The sequence below is a fragment of the Bubalus bubalis genome, chromosome 20 (assembly GCF_019923935.1).
Source record: "Bubalus bubalis isolate 160015118507 breed Murrah chromosome 20, NDDB_SH_1, whole genome shotgun sequence".
NCBI lineage: Eukaryota > Metazoa > Chordata > Mammalia > Artiodactyla > Bovidae > Bubalus > Bubalus bubalis.
In genome coordinates, this window is record NC_059176.1 from 42,913,828 (window position 1) to 42,934,527 (window position 20,700).

The window sequence follows — 20,700 nt, forward strand, 5'->3', positions numbered from 1 at the left end:
CAACTTGACCACCTGCCCTTACTGGTACCTCCAATTCAACAGACCTTGGGGACTGTTACTGACAGCTACATTCAGGAAAGGTCCTAGGGAGAATATTGCATAAAAAAATACAAACACAAGTGACTTTCAAAAAATGAACTACAACTGGTAAATTTTTCTCACAACCATGAAGGAGGAAAAAAAAAAAGAAAAAAACTTACTGCCACAAGACAAGATGATGAGCATCCATAATTATTACAGGAAGAATACCAACCAAAATGACAATGAAAAATCAGATCTCACCAGGTTGGCCATCCTTACAAGTCTACAAACAATAAATGCAAACTAAGCCTACCATCGGGCTGGAAGAAGCACAAGCTGGAATCAAGATTGCCGGGAGAAATATCAATAACCTCAGATACGCAGATGACACCACCCTTATGGCCGAAAGTGAAGAGGAACTGAAAAGCCTCTTGATGAAAGTGAAAGAGGAGAGTGAAAAAGTTGCCTTAAATCTCAACATTCAGAAAACTAAGATCATGGCCTCTGGTCCCATCACTTCATGGGAAATAGATGGAGAAACAGTGGAAACAGTGTCAGACTTTATTTTTTTGGGCTCCAAATTCACTGCAGATGGTGATTGCAGCCATGAAATTAAAAGATACTTACTCCTTGGAAGGAAAGTTATGACCAACCTAGACAGCATATTCAAAAGCAGAGATATTACTTTGCTAACAAAGTCCGTGTAGTCAAGGCTATGGTTTTTCTGGTAGTCATGTATGGGTGTGAGAGCTGGACTGTGAAGAAAGCTGAGTGCTGAAGAATTGATGCTTTTGAACTGTGGTGTTGGAGAAGACTCTTGAGAATCCCTTGGACTGCAAGGAGATCCAACCAGTCCATTCTAAAGGAGATCAATCCTGGGTGTTCTTTGGAAGGACTGATGTTGAAGCTGAAACTCCAATACTTTGGCCACCTGATGCGAAGAGTTGACTCATTGGAAAAGACCCTGATGCTGGGAGGGATTGAGGGCGGGAGGAGAAGGAGACGACAGAGGATGAGATGGCTGGATGGCATCACCGACTCGATGGACATGAGTTTGAGTGAACTCCAGGTGTTGGTGATGGACAGGGAGGCCTGGTGTGCTGTGATTCAAGGGGTCGCAAGGAGTCAGACACGACTGAACGACTGAACTGAACTGAAGCCTACCATCTGACATTCCCACAGGTTGGCCTGTATCCCAAGAAAATCATCTTTCAAGCAGCCATATGCACCCCAATGTTCACTTCAGCACTAAAGTAGCCTGAACACAGACCCAGCAAAGTGTCCATCTTCAGATTAAAGCTTAAAAGCAATGTGGCACATACAAAAAATGAAATATTACTCAGCCATGAAAAACTACTACTGAAATCATGAAATTATGCCACTGGTAGTCACAAGGATAGACCTTGGAGGATCAAACACTGAGTGAAGTCAGCCAGACAGAGGAAGACTATAGCATGTGATGTCCCTTCTAGGTAAAAGAAAAAGCGATTCAAAGGAATTCAATTACAACATAAAAAGAGACTCTGAGAATTCGAATACAAATGGAGAATTCTGAAAAAATAAATAAATAAAACCAAAGAAGAGCCAGGGATGAATTAGGAAGTCAGGACTAATACACAGAAATGTGTATCAGTAGTAGATACTCCACAAGGATTATCCCTTTTCTTTCTTCATTTCTTCCACAGAAAACTATATATGTAACAGATATTCCACAAGGACACGATATTCAGCACAGGGAACTTTGCTCCACCTTCTGCAATAACTTCTACAGCAGATGAATCCAGAAAAGAATACAGGTTATGACATACATGTCATAACTCAATCAGGTGGCTGGATACTGACAACAGTCACATTGCACACCGACAATACTGCAGCGCACATGAAATTCAAGAAAAGAATAAACATGAAAAGGCTTGCCTAGTTTATTCCTGCTGACTTTCCTGACCCAGGCTGCTATCCCATCACCGCAGCCTGAACAGGCTTTGGTCCAAAGGCTGGACTGGGGTGGGGTTGAAACCACTAGACAAAGTGCCCTTAATTGAGCCCCCTCTTAAACTTACACCTTCTGGTTTGCTCTGACAAGGACCATAGTCCCTAGTGCACCAAAGGATGTTGTGACAACCGTATGGCCTCAAGGATCTTGGAAATGCCACCTAGCTTTCAGTTCTCCTGGTGCTGGGTTTCACAGCTTAACTTCTTGAGTGCAGCCTCCTAGCACCTCAGCAGGGTGCTGTGGCCCCCGTTAGGATGAGTCTGAGGAAAGGGGTGAAGCTTTAGGGGGAACAAGTAGTGAGACACAGGGCCTTGGGTGTTTGCTCAGGCACATTCCACTCCAGTTCACAGCCTAGGACACCAACTCTTCCTTAGGTTCTGGTTGCCCCAAGAACCAGAGTTGGGAATGAAAACTGCTGCCACCATGTGGACATTTTCTGTAACTACAACTTGACCACCCGTGTTTATCTGCCAGGCTCCTTGGTCCATGGGATTCTCCAGGCAAGGATACTGGAGTGGGTTACCATGCCCTTCTCCAGGGGATCTTCCCCACCCAGCAATCTAACCCAGGTCTCCTGCATTTCAGGCGGATTCTTTACCATCTGAGCCACTAGGGAAGCCTGACCTGTGCTTAGTGGCACCTCCAATTAGACTTGAGGGCTGTTAATGACAGTTGCCCTCAGGAAAGATCCTAGGGAGAATACTGCAGAAATAAATTACAAACACAACCCACTATCAAAAAGTTAACTGCAACAGGTATATTTTCCTCACAACCATGAAGGAGAAAACAAAGAAAAAACCATACTTTCACAGGAGAAGATGCTTAGCATCCCAAATTATTACAGGAGGAATGCCAATCAAAACAACCACAAGAAATCAAATTCCACCAGTCAGAATGACCACCCTCACAAGTCCACAAACAACAAATGGGGGACAGGGCCAGGAGGAGAGGGAACCCTCCTACGTGGTTGGTGGGAAGGGACTCTGGCAATAGCCACTAGAAAAGACCGTCTTCACATGCCAAAGGAAAAAAAAAAAACTTCCAAGGAAACTACACCTAGGATCTGACGTTCCCACACCTGGGCCTGGTATCCTGATGTCCTGATAAAACCATCAATCAAAATAACACATGCCCCCGATGTTCACCGCAGCACTACTTACCGTAGCCGAGACACACAACCATCGAAATGTCCACCGAAAGAGTAAAGCTTATAGAAGATGTGGCACATATAGGCATGTGGAACTTTGCTTGACTTTCTGCAGTAAATTCTATGGAAAAAGAATCCAAAGAAGAACAGTCATCCTGTATGTATATGTCCATACTAAATCGAGTGCTGTACACTGACAGTAAGCACAAAACTATAAACCGACTATCCTCCAACATAGGGTCGGCATGAGGAAAAGAAAAAAACCGATGCCTAGTTAATTCCCTGCAACCTCCCTCTCTCGGGCTGCTATCCCATCCCTGGAGCCCAAGCAGGCTGTGTCTCATGCTTGGACTGGGATGCGGTTGAGAAAGCCAGGTGGAGACAACCAAAATTTTAAGAGACATGGGTCTTTCAAAGAGATGGGCGTGCGATTTTGGCCCAGTAGGTACAAGACAGGGAAAATCAAGTTAATTGTAGAAGAACAGATGAATGGATACAGACAATGGGGTACATACATGCAATATTTCTCAACAATAAAGAAATAGGAAATAATGCCATGTTCAGCCAGGGGAAAAAAAGTAGAGATGATCATTCCAAGTGAATTAAGGCAGACAGGGAGAGATGAGTATCCTATGATATCGTTCCTAGGTGGAATCTAAAGATGGATATAAATGAACTTCTTGCCTGGAGACACTGCCTCATAGACTTAGAAATTTCCAGTCACCAAGATATAAAGATGGGGCCATGGAGAAATGAGTAACTTCAGACTAATATATGCACAATGCTGTTTATAAAATAAATGACCAGGACCCACTGTATAATGTTAGCAAGGAAACTTACTCCACACTCTGTAATAATATGGAAAAAACCCAAAATATATACACATTTATGTATTAGTAGAAATGAAACAAGTTGTGGTAGAAGGGAAAAAACACACCAACAAGGCAGTAATTCACCTATATACTCCAGTTCAAATGGTGGAAAAAAAGAAAAAGAAATGCTGACTCTGATCAGAGACACGGGTGTAAAGAACAGACTTTTGGACTCAGTGGGAGAAGGCGAGTGTGGGATGATTTGAGAAAGGGAATAGCATTGAAACATGTACATTAGCATGTGTAAAACAGACAACCAGCATAAGTTCGATGCATGAAGCAGGGCACCCAAAGCTGGTACTTGGGGACAACTCAGAGGCATGTGGTGGGGAGGGGGGATTCAGGATGTGGGAATACATGAATACCTGAGGCCGATTCATGTTGATGTATGACAAAAATCATCCAATGTTGTAAAGTACTTATTCTCCAACTAAAATAAATTTTAAAAATTAAAAAAAAAATAAGGCTGGTGTCACGTCCCTGGAGCCTGATTGGCTTGCAGTGTCCTGGGACTGAGAGAGCTGGGAGTATGTAGCAGGCTGTGTGCCTCCACAATGGACTTGGAGTGCCTGTTGTCCTCCAGATGCAGGCGGGATAATTTAAGGGATTGGAATTAACATACACACATTCAGTTCAGTTCAGTTCAGTCGCTCAGTTGTGTCCGACTCTTTGCAACCCCATGAATTGCAGCACGCCAGGCCTCCCTGTCCATCACCATCTTCCGGGGTTCACTCAAACTCACATCCATCGAGTCAGTGATGCCATCCAGCCATCTCATCCTCTGTCGTCCTCTTCTCCTCCTTTCCCCAATCCCTCCCAGCATCAGAGTCTTTTCCAATGAGTCAACTCTTCGCATGAGGTGGCCAAAGTACTGGAGTTTCAGCTTTAGCATTATTCCTTCCAAAGAACACCCAGGGCTGATCTCCTTTAGAATGGACTGGTTGGATCTCCATACACACATTAATGTACATCAAATAGACGATCAACAAGTACCTTTGGAATAGCATAGGGAAGTTTATTGTACATACTCTAATTACCTATATGAAAAAAGAATCCAAATGAGAATAAATATTATGTATTAATATAACTGAACTGAGTTCCTGTACACCCGAAACAAACACAAATACTAGTACAGCTCAATACAAGCACCAACAACAAAAACTTGCCCAAACAATAAAAAATTGCCCAAAGATCCAGATGCACATTTCTCCAGAGAGGTCATAGAGATGGCCATAAAGCACATAAAAAGATGCTTAGTATCACGAGTTCTTAAAGAAAAACCATCAAATGTACAACAAGGTGTTACCTCCCATTGATCAGAATGGCCATATCAAAAAAGCTACAGCAATAAATTCTGCAGAGGGTGTGAAGAGAAGGAAACCCTTCTACACTGTTGGTAGGATTATAAAATGGTACCCCAACTAGGAAGAACATTATGGAGGGTCTTTAAAAACTAAACATAGAGGTACCAAGTGATGCAGCAATTTCATACTTAGACTGCTGCTGCTGCTTCTAAGTCGCTTCAGTCGTGTCCGACTCTGTGCAACTTCTGTAGACGGCAGCCCACCAGGCTCCCCCGTCCCCGGGATTCTCCAGGCAAGAACACTGGAGTGGGTTGCCATTTCCTGCTCTAGGGGATCTTCCCGACCCAGGGATTGAACCCATGTCTCCTGCAAGTCTCCTTCATTGCCGGCGCATTCTTTACCACTGAGCCAGCAGGGAAGCCATAAAACAGGTGCTGAAGGGGTCTTAATAGTCACAAGTCTGACAGGGCTGTAAATGAAACCTCTCAAGAAATGTCCTGGGGTAAGTAATGAGAAAAGAATTCCATATAGGGCCAAGTTACAAGAGGTAAATTGTACTCATAAGGCATAAAACAATAAAAGCACAAGGAAAGATACTCCACATCAGCAATTATTAAATCAATGCCAAACTACAATGAGGTATCACCTCACACTGGTCACAATGGCCATCATCAAAAAGATCTACAAAGAATAATACTGCAGAGGATGTACAGAAAAGGGAATCCTCCTACAGTCTCGGTGGGAATGTAAATGGTGAAGCCACTATGGAAAACAGCAAGGAAGTTCTCTGAAAAACTAAACATAGATGTATCATATGATCCTGCAATCCCTTCCCAGCCTTAGATCTGGAGAAATTCATCATTTGAAATGACACGTGCACCCCAATTTTCAGGGTAGCACTATTCACAAGCCAAGACATGGAACTCATCAAAATGTCCAGTGACAGAAAAATGAAGACTACATGGTACATCTATAAACTGGAATACCACTCAGTCAAAAAACAGAAAAAATGATATTGGCAGCAACATAGATGTACCAAGAAATTATCATACTAAGTAAGGTAAGTCAGGGAGAAAAAGACAAATATCCTAAGATATCATGTATACACAGGATCTATAAATTCATACCAATAAACTAGTGTACAAAACAGAAACAGACTGAGAAAACCAAATTACGATTATCAAAGCAAAGAAGGGAGGGACAAATTAAGAGTTTGGAATGAAAATATACACACTGATATATATCAAGTTGATAATGAAAAAGGACCTATGGAATAGAACAGGCAACTCGACTGAAAAAGATGGTAATATCCTATATGAGGCAAAAAACAGTAAAAGGATAGATATATGTCTATGTATAACTGAATGAAGTTCATATATACCTAAAACAAACAAAACACTGGAAATCAACTCTGCTCCAATATAAAATAAATTACCTGAGCTTGGTCTAGGGGACACCAGACAGTGGTGACCCCTATGATTAGACATGGGATATGCTGATATTAACACGACACCACCAAAGGTTTTCACTCAGCAGAACACAGAGCAGCAACCCGCCTGACCTCATGTGAATGTGACAAGATGAAGAGAAGGAAAAGGACCACAGGTTATTCAGGGCAATACTCTCAATTCAGATCCTGGGAATCTCCGAGGGGACAGGACACACTGCAGGGAAAGAGCAGACATGTGGTCTCCGTGTACACAGGATCCTGACCCACGTGGATGGGGTGAGACCCACCCAATCCCCAGAGCCTGCACTGGGGCACACTTCCACACTCTCCAAGGTGACACCACCTCCCCAGACCCTGCACCTGGGGTCACACGACCCTTGGTTAGGACACCAGGTCTCTGCTGGGCCCCTAAGGTGGAAACAAGTGGGTTCCTGTAATCTCCTGGGATGGTAGAAAGAAGTGTGGGGTTGGTCTCCTCTCCCAATGCTTTTCCCAGAGAAGTCCTCCTCTCTTCCCTTGGTTCTGTGTGATATTAACAGTTTTTACAGCTGTCATGATAGTGTTGAACACACTACCTTGGTTCTGGCAGGCTCGGTCCTTTCTTGTTCCACTGAGGCGTTGAGAAAACACGTCAGACGCAGGGCTGGGAGATGAGGGGCAGGTCTGCTCTCTGCTCAGGATGGAAGGTCGACTGGAAGGAGATCACAGCAGCAACCTCACCTGCTGCCCTTTGGCTTTCTGCCTGATCCGTGTGCCCTGCAATCAACTCACCAGGTGAACCTGCCTCCCTTCTAAACCTGAAGGTACTGGAAAAATGGAATAGTTACCAGGTAGCCACCTGAGGGGTCCCCAGGAGCCCCACGGAGGGTGAACCTCCCAGGGATAAAGAGGCAAACAGGCACAGGCCTGTATAAAGTGAACACCGTAAAGTATTAATTCCTGCACACAAGTGAAGCTCTCATGTATTCTTCCCTTTTTCTTAGTTTTGTGTGTGTGTGGTCTCCCCATACACGTGATCCTGACCCATGGAGATGGGGTGAGACTCACATGGTCCCCAGACCCCCTAGCTGGGGTCACATGTCCCCTCGGTCAGGACAAGAACACCATGGCGGTGGTCAGAGGGCCCCCAATGTGTAAAAAAGCCAGGTCTCTGGGACCCCCTGGGATCCTAGAAAGAAGTGTAGTGACTGTCTCCTCTCCCCACAATTGTCCTTGAGAAGTCAGGCCCCTCCTGTTTTCACTTTGGTTCTGTGTGATTTTTTGCTGGTTTGAAAGCTCATGCTAGAGGTGAACACACTACCTTGGTTCTGGCAGGCTCTGTCTTTCTTGTCCCACTGAGGTGTTGAGAAAACACAGGAGAGCTGGGCTGAAAGACGAGGGGCAGCTCTGTTCTCTTTGGAGGAGAGAGTCGACTGGAAGGAGAGCACGGCAGCAACCTCACCTGCTGCCCATTGACTTTTTGCCCGATCCCTGTGCCCTGGAACCAATTCACCAGGTGAACCTGCCTCCCTACTCAACCTGAAAATGTGTTGGAACATTGGAAAGATTACCAGGTAGCCACCTGGGGGGTCTCCAGGAGCCCCAGGGAGGTGAACCTGGCAGGGGACAGACTAGGAGCCCGACCGCAGCACTGACCCCCGGGAGGGCCAGGGAAGCCCACGCAGAGGAGAGAATGGTCACCCAGAGAAGCCTGCCCAGCCCCAGAGCCCAGACATCTGAGCGCTGACGCTCAGACGCAGGCACGGAGTTTCCCAGACAGAGGCCAGGCCAGGCCTGTACCCAGGTCCCCACGTCCCAGTGCACACGGAACAGTCAGGTCTAAATGTTCTCATAAAAAGTGCACTGTCTCATCTAAACATGAGTGTAGACAGGACTTGAACAGTGAAATGAAAGTGTTATCATGTCTGACACTTGTGACCCCATGGACGGTAGCCTGCCAGGCTCCTCTGTGCATGGAATTCCCCAGGCAAGAATATTGGTAGTGGGTAGCCATTCACTTCTCCAGGGGATCCTCCCAACCCAGGGATCTAACCCAGGTCTCCTGCGTTGCAGGCAGATTCTTTTCCACCTGAGCCACAAGGGAACCCCTAGACAAGATTTCAGTTCAGTTCAGTTCAGTCGCTCAGTCGTGTCCAACTCTTTGCGACCCCATGAATCGCAGCACGCTAGGCCTCCCTGTCTATCACCAACTCCCGGAGTTCACTCAGACTCACATCCATCGAGTCAGTGATGCCATCCAGCCATCTCATCCTCTGTTGTCCCCTTCTCTTCCTGCCCCCAATCCCTCCCAGCATCAGAGTCTTTTCCAATGAGTCAACTCTTCGCATGAGGTGGCCAAAGTACTGGAGTTTCAGCTTTAGCATCATTCTTTCCAAAGAAATCCCAGGGCTGATCTCCTTCAGAATGGACTGGTTGGATCTCCTTGCAGTCCAAGGGACTCTCAAGAGTCTTCTTCAACACCACAGTTCAAAAGCATCAATTCTTCGGTGCTCAGCCTTCTTCACAGTCCAATTCTCACATCCATACATGACCACAGGAAAAACCATAGCCTTGACTAGACGAACCTTTGTTGGCAAAGTAATGTCTCTGCTTTTGAATATGCTATCTAGGTTGGTCATAACTTTCCTTCCAAGGAGTAAGCATCTTTTAATTTCATGATTTAGGGAGGCCTGAATCTACCATGTAGATAGAACTTGGTTGGGTTTAGACTAGCGTAAAGCTGCTCTCTAGGAGGCACCGGCCGCACACATGCAGGGTCTCTCATTGTTGGACAGAGGACTCACCCTCGTGTGGGAACTAGGATGTACATTTCTTAAAGAAGAAATCATCACTGGGCTCCACACTTCACCCACATCAGGAATTGAAAGAACCTTTGCCATTAAACATTTCAACAGGCAAAACAAAACTGTTACAAATTTCTGTGGCCCTGTGATGGTCCAGATCCTGGGGAGAGCCAAGATATTCTTAGAGTGCAGCCCAGTGTCTTATGAAGACAGACAGGAAGTGGCCTGATTTCAGCATCCTAGGCTTCCAGCAGGAGGTGGACACTGGAAGCCTTCTGGAAAAGCTTATTATTTATCAGAGTAAAAATATACTCTTGAAAAAACAAGCACATTAGTTATTATTTGCAAACCTAAAATATTCTTAAAAGCTTGGCACCCTGATCTTTGCGGTTCACATTGGTTCCTTTGTGTTCAGATTTTCTGAGTAGAAGCAAGCCATCATTTCAAACTAGTTTCTTCAAATTATGTTATTTGTTATTATGTGAATGAAAGATCACACTTGAAAACAAATACAAGAAAATTCCTGCAAAAAATGAGTGACTCAAAGAGCCCACAAGCTGCATGTACTTTGTCTTCTAACAGACAAAAGTAAAACCTACTTTTGTCTAACAGACAAAAGTAAAACAGACAAAAGTAAAACCCTAAAACCTGAAAAAAATTGGCCCCCTCATTTTTTTGCTTCTCTGTTCAAACTGAGCTAAAATGAAATTGATAATCATATCAACAAGTAAGAGTTTCTGAGTTTTGAGATGTCATACCAGGGTAAGAGGGGCTGGAGAAAATGGAACATTCCTATGCTGCTGGTAGGCAAACCACATCCTTAAATCTTTGTTTCTAATTGTATTTAATTACCACACTACATGCTTACATGGAGTATGAACCAAGAGTCTAAATATAGCACACAATTTGTGAAGACAAATTCGATATCCCATATGCAAGAATAAAAGCTACTTGTTTTTCCAGCAGTCATATATGGCTGTGAGAGTTGGACCAAAAAGAAGGTTGAGCAGTGAAGACTTGATGCTTTCAAATTGCGGTGCTAGAAAAGACTCTTGAGTCCTTTGGGGTGCAAGGAGATCAAACCAGTCAATATTAAAGGAAATCAACCCTATATATTCATTGGAAGGGCTGATACTGAAAATAAAGCTCCAATATTTTGGCCACCTGATGCAAAGAGCTGACTCAATGGAAAAGACCCTGGTGCTGGGAAAGACTGAGGACAAGAGGAGAAGGAGACAACAGAGGATTAGATGGTTGGATAGCATCACTGACTCAATGGACATCAGTTTGAGCAAACTCTGGGTGATGGTGAAGGAAAGGGAAGCCTGGCGTGCTACAGTCCATGAGCTCACAAAAAGTCATACATGACTGAATGACTGAAGAAACATTTGTCATAGCTTGTATTCCAAGGAGCAAGTGTCTGTTAATTTTATGGCTGCAGTCATCATCTGCAGTGACTATGGAGCCCAAGAAAATAAAGTCTGTCACTGTTTCCACTTTTTCCCCATCTATTTGCCATGAAATTATGGGACAAGATGCCATGATTTTAGCTTTTTGAATGTTGAGTTTTAAGCCAGCTTTTTCACTCTCCTCTTTTACCTTCATCAGGAAGCTCTTTAGTTGCTCTTCACTTTCTGCCATTAGAGTGGTATCATCTGCACATCTCAGGTTGTTGATGTTTCTTCTGGTAATCTTAATTCCAGCTTGTGATGCATCCAGCCCAGCATTTTGCATAATGTACTCTGCATATAAGTTAAATAAGCAGGGTGACAATATACAGCCTTGACACACTCCTTTCCCAATTTGAAACCCATCTGTTGTTCCATGTCCAGTTCTAACTGTTGCTTTTGACCTGCATACACGTGTCTCAGGAGGCAGGTAAGGTAGTCTGGTATTCCCTACTATTTAAGAATTTTTCACAATTTGTTTTGATCCACACAGTCAAAGGCTTTAAAGCAGAAGTAGATGTTCTTCTGGAATTCCCTTGTTTTCTTTATGATCTAATGAATGTTGGCAATCTCCAGTTCTTCTGCCTTTTCTAAACCCAGTTTGTACATCTGGAAGTTCTTGGTTCACATACTGTTGAAGCCTAGCTTGATGGATTTTGAGTATTACTTTGCTAGCATGGGAGATGAGTGCAATTGTTTGGTAGTTTGAACTTTCTTTGGGATTGGAATGAAAACTGATCCTTTCCACTCCTGTGTCCACTGCTGAGTTTTCCAAATTTGCAGGTACACTGAGTGCAACTTTAACAGCATCATCTTTTAGGATTTGATGTAGCTCAGCTGGAATTCTATCACCTCCACTAGCTCTGTTCATAGTAATCCTTCCTAAGGCCCAAATGACTTCACACTCCAGGATGTCTGGCTCTAGGTGAGTGATCACTCCATTGTGGTTATCAAGTTGGTAAGACCTTTTTTGTATAGTTCTGTGTTTCCTTACCACCTCTTCTTAAATATCTTCTGCTTCTGTTAGGTCCTTGACATTTCTTTCCTTTATTGTGCCCATCTTTGCATGAAATGTTCCCTTGGTATCTCCAATTTTCTTAGAGATCTTTAGTCTTTCCCATTCTATTGTTTTCCTCTATTTCTTTGCATTGTTCACTAATGAAGGCTTTCTTATCTCTCCTTGCTATTCTCTGGAACTCTGCATTCAAATGGGTATATCTTTCCCTTTCTCCTTTGCCTTTTTTCTCAGCTATTCATAAGGCCTCCTCAGACAACCATGTTGATTTGTCGCATTTCTTTTTCCTTAGGGATGGTTTTGATCACTGCCTCCTATACAGTGTTATGAACCTCCATGTGTTCTTCAGGCACTCTATCAGCTCTAATCCCTTGCATCTATTTTTCACTTCCACTGTATAATCATAAGGGCTTTGATTTAGGTCATACCTGAATGGCTTAGTGGTTTTCCCTACTTTCTTCAATTTAAGTCTTAATTTTGCAATAAGGAGCTCATGGTATTGTTTTTGCTGACTGTATAGAGCTTCTCCATCTTTGGCTGCAAAGAATATAATCAATCTGATTTCAGTATTGACCACCTGGTGATGTCCACGTGTAGAGTTGTCTCTTGTGTTGTTGGAAGAGGATGTTTATTATGACCAGTGTGTTCTCTTAACAAAACTCTCATTAGCATTTGCCCTGCTTCATTTTGTACTCCAAGGCTAAGCTTACCTGTTACTCCAGGTATTTGTTGACTTTTGACTTTTTCATTCCAATCCCCTATGATGAAAAGGACATCTTTTCTCTGGTGTTCTAGAAAGTCTTGTAGGTCCTCACAGAACTGTTCAACGTCAGCTTCTTTGGCATAAGTGGTTGGGACATAGACTTGGATTACTGTGATGCTGAATGGTTTGCCTTGAAAATGAAGTGAGATCATTCTGTCATTTTTCACAGAATGTCAAATGTAATTTTTGACCCTTAAAAAAGAACTACATGAAAAGATGTCAACATTGTTAAATATTAGAAGTGCAAATAGAAACCACAGCCAGCTATCATGTCACACCAGTCAGAGTGGCCATTCTCAGAAACTCTACAAACAATAACCACTGGTGGAAGTGTGGAGGAAAGCGAGTATCCTCCCCTAATGCTGGGAGTATAAACTGGTAACAGACACTGTGAAGGATGGTGTGATGGTTATTGAGGCAAAGAAAACGAGGTTAGAATACTCCCTAACAGCATACACAAAACAAACTCCAAAGAATATAAAGATCTAAATGTGAGGACGGATACTGTGAAAGCTCAAGGAAAACAGAGGCAGGACACACAGACATAAATCACAGTGAGGGCTTTCTGGATTCACCTCTTAGATGAATGAAAAATAAACCAAAAATAAGAAAATGGGACCTAATTAACCATAAAACATTTGTACAGCAAAGGAAACCCAAAATGAAAGACAAACGAAGCCCAGAATGGGAAGAAATGTTTGCAGATGAAGATATCCACAAGGAACACATCTCTGAAACACACAGACAGCTCATACAGCTCAATATCAAAAGCACAGACAACCCAAGACACAAATGGGCCAAACACAGAAGTGGGTATTTCTTGGAGGAAGACATGCAGACTGTGATTAGGGACCTGAGGACATTCTCAGCATCACTAATTCTTACACAAACACAAAGCAAATCCAGTGAGGTATCCTCACACAGGTCAGAACGGCCATCTCAAAATATGTTCAAAAATAAATGCTAGAGACGGTGTGGAGAGAAGAGAATGTTCCTGCACTGTGGTTGGAAATGTCCAATGGAGATCCTGTAGGGAGAACAGTATGGAGAGTCTTAAAAAACAAAATAGAGAAGTACCTTCAGACCCAGCAATCCTGTGCCTGGGTATACATCCAGAGAAAACCAACATTTTAAAAGACACGGGAACACCCACCATCTGTAGCCCACCAGGCTTATCTGTCCCTGGGGTTTCCCAGGCAAGAATACTGGAGTGGGTTGCCATGCCCTCCTTCAGGGGATCTTTTGAACCCAGGGATCGAACCCAGGTGTCCTGCATTGCAGGCAGATTCTTTACTGTCTGAGCCACAAGGGAAGCACCCCTACACACTCCATTGCAAACTAGAGGATAAAAAAAGAAAAGAAAAACAAAAACTGACTCTGTTCCCCTCAGCCCATGGTTTCCTTGGCTTGTTTCAAACCTCTGGAGACTGGGCAGGCTGAGCTTCTAAGGCTGGATTGTTGTGGGGCTCAGGTCCTGGAAGGATGTGGGAGGCAGGGTGCCCCATGATGTTCCTGGAGTGCCTCTTGGCCTCTGCATGAGCCCTCAATCTCCAGATAAAGTTGGGAAAATTAAGAGTTTTGAATACCACAGGAAGTTTACTGAGCAGATGGTAATCATCTAGACGTGAAAAAGAACAAGAAAGAGAATAGATAAATGTCTATATATAACTGGATCAAGTTCCTTTACCCCTGAAACAAATGCCACATCGTAAATCACCTCTAAAATCATCTCTATGCCAATGCTAAATAATAAGAAAATTACAGGACTGGGAAAAAAAAAAAAAAAGTTGGACATAAAGTAATACTGCCACCTTGTGGTCATTGTCAGTAACAACAACTTGAAAAGCTGTGCTGATGGATATTTAATATTCACAGGGTTCCTGTTATTTAGTTGCTCAGTCATGTCTGACTCTTTGCAACCCCATGCACTGCAGCACATCAGGCTTCCCTGTCTTTGACTATATCCTGGAATTTGCCAAAACTCATGTTCATTGAGTAGGTGATGTCATCTAACCATCTCATCCTTTGTCACCCTCTTCTCTTCCTGCCCTTAATCTTTCCCAGCATCAGGGTCTCTACCAACGATTAGCTCTTTGTGTCAGGCAGCCAAAGTACTGGAGCTTCAGCTTCAGCATCAGTCCTTCCAATGAATATTCAGGGTTGATTTCCTTAAGGACTGACTGATTTGATCTTGCTGTCAAACGGACTCTCAAGAGTCTTCTCCAGCACCACAATTGGAAAGCATAAGTTCTTCAGCGCTCAACATTCTTTATGATCTAACTCTCACATCCATACATAACTACTGAAAAAACCTTAGATTTGACTATTTGGACTTTTGTCATAAGTGAAAAACAACTAACCTCAAGACATGTCCTAGTGGTGGTCATTGAAAAAGAATTCAAAACAGGGCAGGCATACAAGACCCATCTCAAGAGGTAAGTTTAACTCACGCCCTTTAAAACAAATCTCATGAAAAGACACCAACATGGCTAAATATCAAAGAAATGCAAGTCAAAACTGCAGCGAGGTATCACCACACAGCAGTCAGAATGGCCATTCCTAGAAACTTGACAAACAATAACCGCTGGTGAAGGTGTGGAGAAAAGGGAGCGTTCCTCCACTGATGCTGGGATGTAAATTGCTAACAGACACTGTGAAGGATGAATAGATGGATACTGATACAAAGAAAATGAGGATGAAGTTAGAATAGTCCCTAACACCATACACAAAATAACTCCAAATAAAAGATCTAAATGTCAGGATTTATAAAATCTTGAGGAGCCATAGCCAGGACATACAGTGACATAAATTGCAGGAAGGTCTTTCTGGATACACCTCTTAGATGAATGAAAAATAAACCAAAAATAAGAAAACAGAAACTAATTAACCATAAAAGCATTTGCACAACAAAGGAAACCCAAAATGAAAGACAATTGCAACCTGGAATGGGAAGAAATATTTGCAAATGAAGATACCGACAAGAAATTCATCTCCAAAACATACAAGGAGCCCCAAATAGTTCAATATCAAAAACACAACAACCCAAGACACAAATGGGCCAAACACAGAAATGGATATTTCTTGGAGGAAGACATAGGTATTGTGATTAGGCACATGAGAACATGCTCAGCATCTCTCATTCCGACACAAAGGCAAATCAAAAGTCTGATGTGATACCACCTCACATCAGTCAGGATGGCCATCTCAAAACACCTAAAAGTATGTCTCTTGCATTGGCAGGCAGGGTCTTTAACACTAGTACCACCTGGGAAGCCCTATTCCAATATAAAAAAAAAACAATGACAGTTTAGAAAAAGGGTTAAAAAAGAAGAAAAAAGAAAGTGCGGCATGAAAGAAAGTGTGGCCGTATTGGTAACTACAACTGTAAAAGTTGTGTTGACTGACACTTAATATTCACAATATCTGGGAGTGGGAGGGAGGTGTAAGTAAACAATTGCCTTCCAGGAGTCTCCTGCTGCTGCTGCTGCTGCTAAGTTGCTTCAGTCGTGTCTGTGCGACCCCATAGATGGCAGCCCACCATGCTCCCCTGTCCCTGGGATTCTCCAGGCAAGAACACTGGAGTGGGTTACCATTGCCTTCTCCAAGGCATGAAAGTGAAAAGTGAAAGTGAAGTCGCTCAGTCGTGTCCGACTCTTCACAACCCCATGGACTGCAGCCCACCAGGCTCCTCCATCCATGGGATTTTCCAGGCAAGAGTACTGGAGTGGGGTGCCATTGCCTTCTCCTAAGGCCAGGCAAATCAAAACTACCATGAGAAGTCCCCTCACACAGGTCAGAATGGCCACCATCTAAAACATCTACAGAGAATCTGACTGGCAGAGCATGGAGGCAAAAGGGAACACTCCTACACTCTTGGTGTGGATGTAAACTGGTGCAGGAACAATAAAAACCAGCAAAGAGGTTCCTTATAAACTAAACATCCAGAAACTGTAAGGTCTGACAATCCCACGTCTGGGCTTAGACCCAGAGAAGATCAGAATTCACAATGACCTGTGCACCCTTCTTTTCAGGGCAGCACGGTTTACAATGGCCAAGAACTAGAATTGCTGCTGGCCAAAATCTTGGCTTTCTCTGCCAGGTGAAGCCAAATAAAAAATATGGAGACAGAGTTTGGAGGAAATAGAAAGTGGCTTTAATTCTCAGCTGGTGAAACGGGGAACGCAGTAGGCTCGTGCCTCAAGAACTGTGCTCCCCATGAGGAGTTTAGGGACTCATATAAGAGGAGGGCTCGCAGTCAGTGATGAGGAACAAAGGTGACAGGATCTTGATTTCTTCCTCTTCCAAACTATATTAATGATATATAGTTTGATATATATCAGTTAGCATAGGTTATTAGCAAAGTCTTAATTTATCCCTCAATTCTAAGATTTTTTTTGGTAATCATAAATTTGTTTTCTAAGTTTGTGAGACTGTTTCAAAGATAGTCATAAACTGGCATCAATAACCCAGTAATTGAGTCTGGCAGTTCGGTGGCCTTCTTTCTGATGTGCAACTACAGGGGGAAGGGTGTTGCAAGAGTAAACACCAGATAGGGATGTATTTAGCACAGAGTCAAAGGAAAATAGGTGCAAAGTGTGGCTCCTGCAGAGTTAGGGGGCAGAAAAGCAAACTTAGTTACAGACGTGCAGAGTTAGAGCATTAAAGTAAAAAAACTAGGAACTTTCAGGCCTGCTCACTGTTTATTCATCTTCTTTGTTCTTAAGAAATAAAAAAACTCATTCCTCCTTTTTTCCTTTTCACTGCAACAAATTCAACCAAGAAATCCATTGACAGGAAAAAGAGGACCGGGTGTTGTACCTCTACACTGGAACACTACTCAGCCGTGAATCAGAACAGAATAACGCCATTGACAGCAGCGTGGATGGACAGAGTGATCACCTCACTCAGTAAAGGAAGTCAGAGAGAGAGACAAATATCACAGGGCATCACTGACAGTTGAATTCTTGAAATGAATGCAAATATTGGATATTACATGATACAAACAGGCTCACAAACTTAGAAAACAAATTTATGATTACCAAAAAAATCTTAGAATTGAGGGATAAATTAAGACTTTGCTAATAACCTATGCTAATTAATATATATCAAACTATATATCATTAATATAGTTGTTTGATACAATCAACTAATCCATTGAATAGTACAGGGCAGTCTATGGAACACATTTTAATCATTTATATGAGAAAGAGAACCCCCAAAAGAACTGATAAACGTCTGTGTCTAAGTGAATCAAACGCCCATACACCTGAAACAAACACAATATCAGAAATCAATTCTACTCCAAAGTAAAATAACAATGAATGCCCAGAAAAAGGAAAAAGGAAAGTGGAACATGAAGAAATGCTGCCCCCTTGCGCTGTTTTCTGTGACAGCAAGTATACAAGCTGCCCTGATGGGCCCTTTATATTCCCAAGGACCCGGGGCTGGGAGTAAACAACTGCCCTCCGGAAGTCCCCCAGGGCGGTCACCAAAAAAGGATTCAAAACTGGGCAGGTGTTCAGGGAGCCGCCTTCAGCAGGTGCCTTTAACTCACATCCTTTAAGAAAAGTCACACGATGTCACCATCGCTAAATATTAGAGAAATGCAAATCACAACTACAAGAAGGAATCACCTCCCACCAGTCAGAGCGGCCATTGTTAAACACTCCACAAACGTTAAATGCTGCAGACGCTGTGGAGGAAGGGGAACCCTCCTCCTCTGCTGCTGGAAATACAAACTGGTGACAGCCACTCTGGGGGACAGTGTGCTGGTCATTTCCGATGTGCCCAGCTCTAAGCGGCAGTGAGCAGTAGCTGGAAGCAGGGTCTTAGCTTCCCAGACTGGGAGTCCTAACCACTGACCACAGGGGCCAGCAGTCAGGGCTAAGGTCCCTTGTCTTGCCTGCCTGGTCAAGGATGAATTCAGGTGAGGAGGCAGAAGGTAAAAAGTAAAGTAAAAAGTTTATTGAGAAAAAAAGTACATGTGGAAAGATCCACAGGTGAGCTCAGAGAGAGAGAGTTGTGCCTTTGGAAGTTTATATCCTTTATAAGAGGCCAGTTATCTGGGTCTTTGTCTTCCCTCAGGCCGATCATCTTGCTTTGTAATCTTTGTAACCCCCCCTCCCCTGCCACCGGTTAATTTGTCTCAGCACCCTCCCCTGGGGTGCACATACAAACCTCAGCCAAGATGTATCTTGAAGTGGGAGGCTTCTAGGAGGAGCATGACTCCTTATGGCCTGGAATTATCCTCTGACTTGACTCCAAGGAGCCTTTCTGCGCATCGCGAGTGTAGTGTTCTCCCTAATCTTTTACTCAATCAGGGCTTTGCCTCTCTTTGTCCTTGCCAAGATTATTCCCTTGAGGTGTTTACTAGAGACAAAGACTGGCTACTTACTCTGTTTCTATTGTTACTTCAATTTCTGAGAGCATACAGGGGGCTGGTTTTAAATTCCTCAACTGGAACCCACCTATGTTGCTTCAGGAAATGCAGAGCAGAGGCTGGCTGATTGTGAATTTCCAACCTGGAGCCCATCTATCTCCTACCTCACTGGTTCCTTGAACAGCGAAAATGAAAATGAAATTAGAATATTCCCGAATGCCATACACAAGAATAAGCTCCAAATAAGATAAAGATCCCATTTTAGTATGGCTCAGTGGTAAAGAACCCACCTGTCAATGCCACAGACTCGGGTTTGGATCCCTGGGTGGGGAAGATTCCATGGAGAACGGAATGGCAACCCACTCCGGTATTCTTGCCTGGGAAATCCCATGGACAGAGGACCCTGGTGGGCTATAGTACATTGGGTCACAAAAGAATCAGACACGGCTTAGCAACAGATTTTCAAGATAAAGGTCTAAGTGTAAGGTAGGTCTCTTGAGACCCCATAAACTGTAGCCCGCCAGGCTCCTCTGTCCAGGGGATTTCTCAGGCAAGAATACTGGAGTGGGTAGCCATTCTCTTCTCCAGGGGATCTTCCAGATCCAGGGATGGAACCTGCATCGCCTGCATTGCAGGTAGATTCATTTACCAACTGAACCACCAGGGAAGCCCCATCTCCTGGAGGGGGCTGTTTGTAAAGACCTCAACCCAGGCATTGCTGGGAAGGGCTGGGTGGCTCGTCTAGGTCAGCCAATCCTCACCCCTCAGGGGCTCACAGTTGCAAAAATGGGCCTTGTTGTGCTGGCCAGGTGCAAGGAACAGAAAAGTGTAGTCTTGAGGGTCAGGATGGACCTGGGCCTGAAGCTCTGGCCTGATTTCTAATCATTTTTTCTGGCCCACGAGTGGGAGAGAATTTCAAAGAGGCTTTCTCCTAAGGAGAGGGACCCAGGAGTCAGGAAGAAAAGGGATGGTGGGTGGAGACAGGGGCCCAGGGTCCTGGAGCAGTGGAAGCCTCTGGAAGACGTGGTGGAGGGAGGCCACACAGAGTGAAGCCCAGGGTCACCAGCCTATCCAGGAGCAGCTGTTAGTTAGTCCAGATCCTGCTCTGAGGTGCTCAGAGCCAGCTCTGCCCAGGAAGAGGGCTGGGGGTGCTCTGCAACAAGGGCTCTGTGCAAGGTTCCTGTGTGCTGAGTCCTGCCCAGACGGGCCTCCTGCCCTGGGAGGGATGTGTGAACTGGCTCCCTCTCTTTGCAGCTGGCACAGAGCTGCTTAGGATGCAGATTAAAATCAGCTGAGGACAGAGGTCAGGAGCAGGGTCAAGGGTCCAAGCTCGCTATGCTCACCACATGACACGAGGCGTTGAGGCAAGGAATACAGCTGCATTCTGAGGGCTGGCTGACCAAGAGGATGGCTGATTAATGTTTCCAAATAACCATCTTCTCGGGGGCTGGATGCCAGGTTCTTTTATGAATTAGAGATAGAAGAGGTGAGGAACAGACTAAAAAGGCTGTTAATCTTGCAAATA

The 20,700-nt window shown here is 44.0% G+C and overlaps 1 long non-coding RNA gene across 5 annotated transcripts in view; it reads right to left on the reverse strand.

Annotated features, from left to right (window-relative positions):
* Positions 1-8,248, reverse strand: part of LOC123465202 — a 29,009-nt gene extending 20,761 nt beyond the window's left edge. Inside the window, exons 1-4 of one of the 5 annotated variants that reach the window (XR_006640346.1) lie at positions 8,088-8,243; positions 7,363-7,478; positions 6,773-6,893; positions 3,175-3,282 (exon numbers count right to left, since the gene is read on the reverse strand). This is a non-coding gene — a long non-coding RNA (uncharacterized LOC123465202). Of the gene's footprint in view, positions 1-3,174; positions 3,283-6,772; positions 6,899-7,362; positions 7,479-8,087 lie in introns of all 5 variants that reach the window. The other 4 variants (XR_006640347.1, XR_006640344.1, XR_006640348.1 and 1 more) reach the window with 4 other exon arrangements.
* Between the last annotated feature and the right edge of the window lie 12,452 nt (positions 8,249-20,700).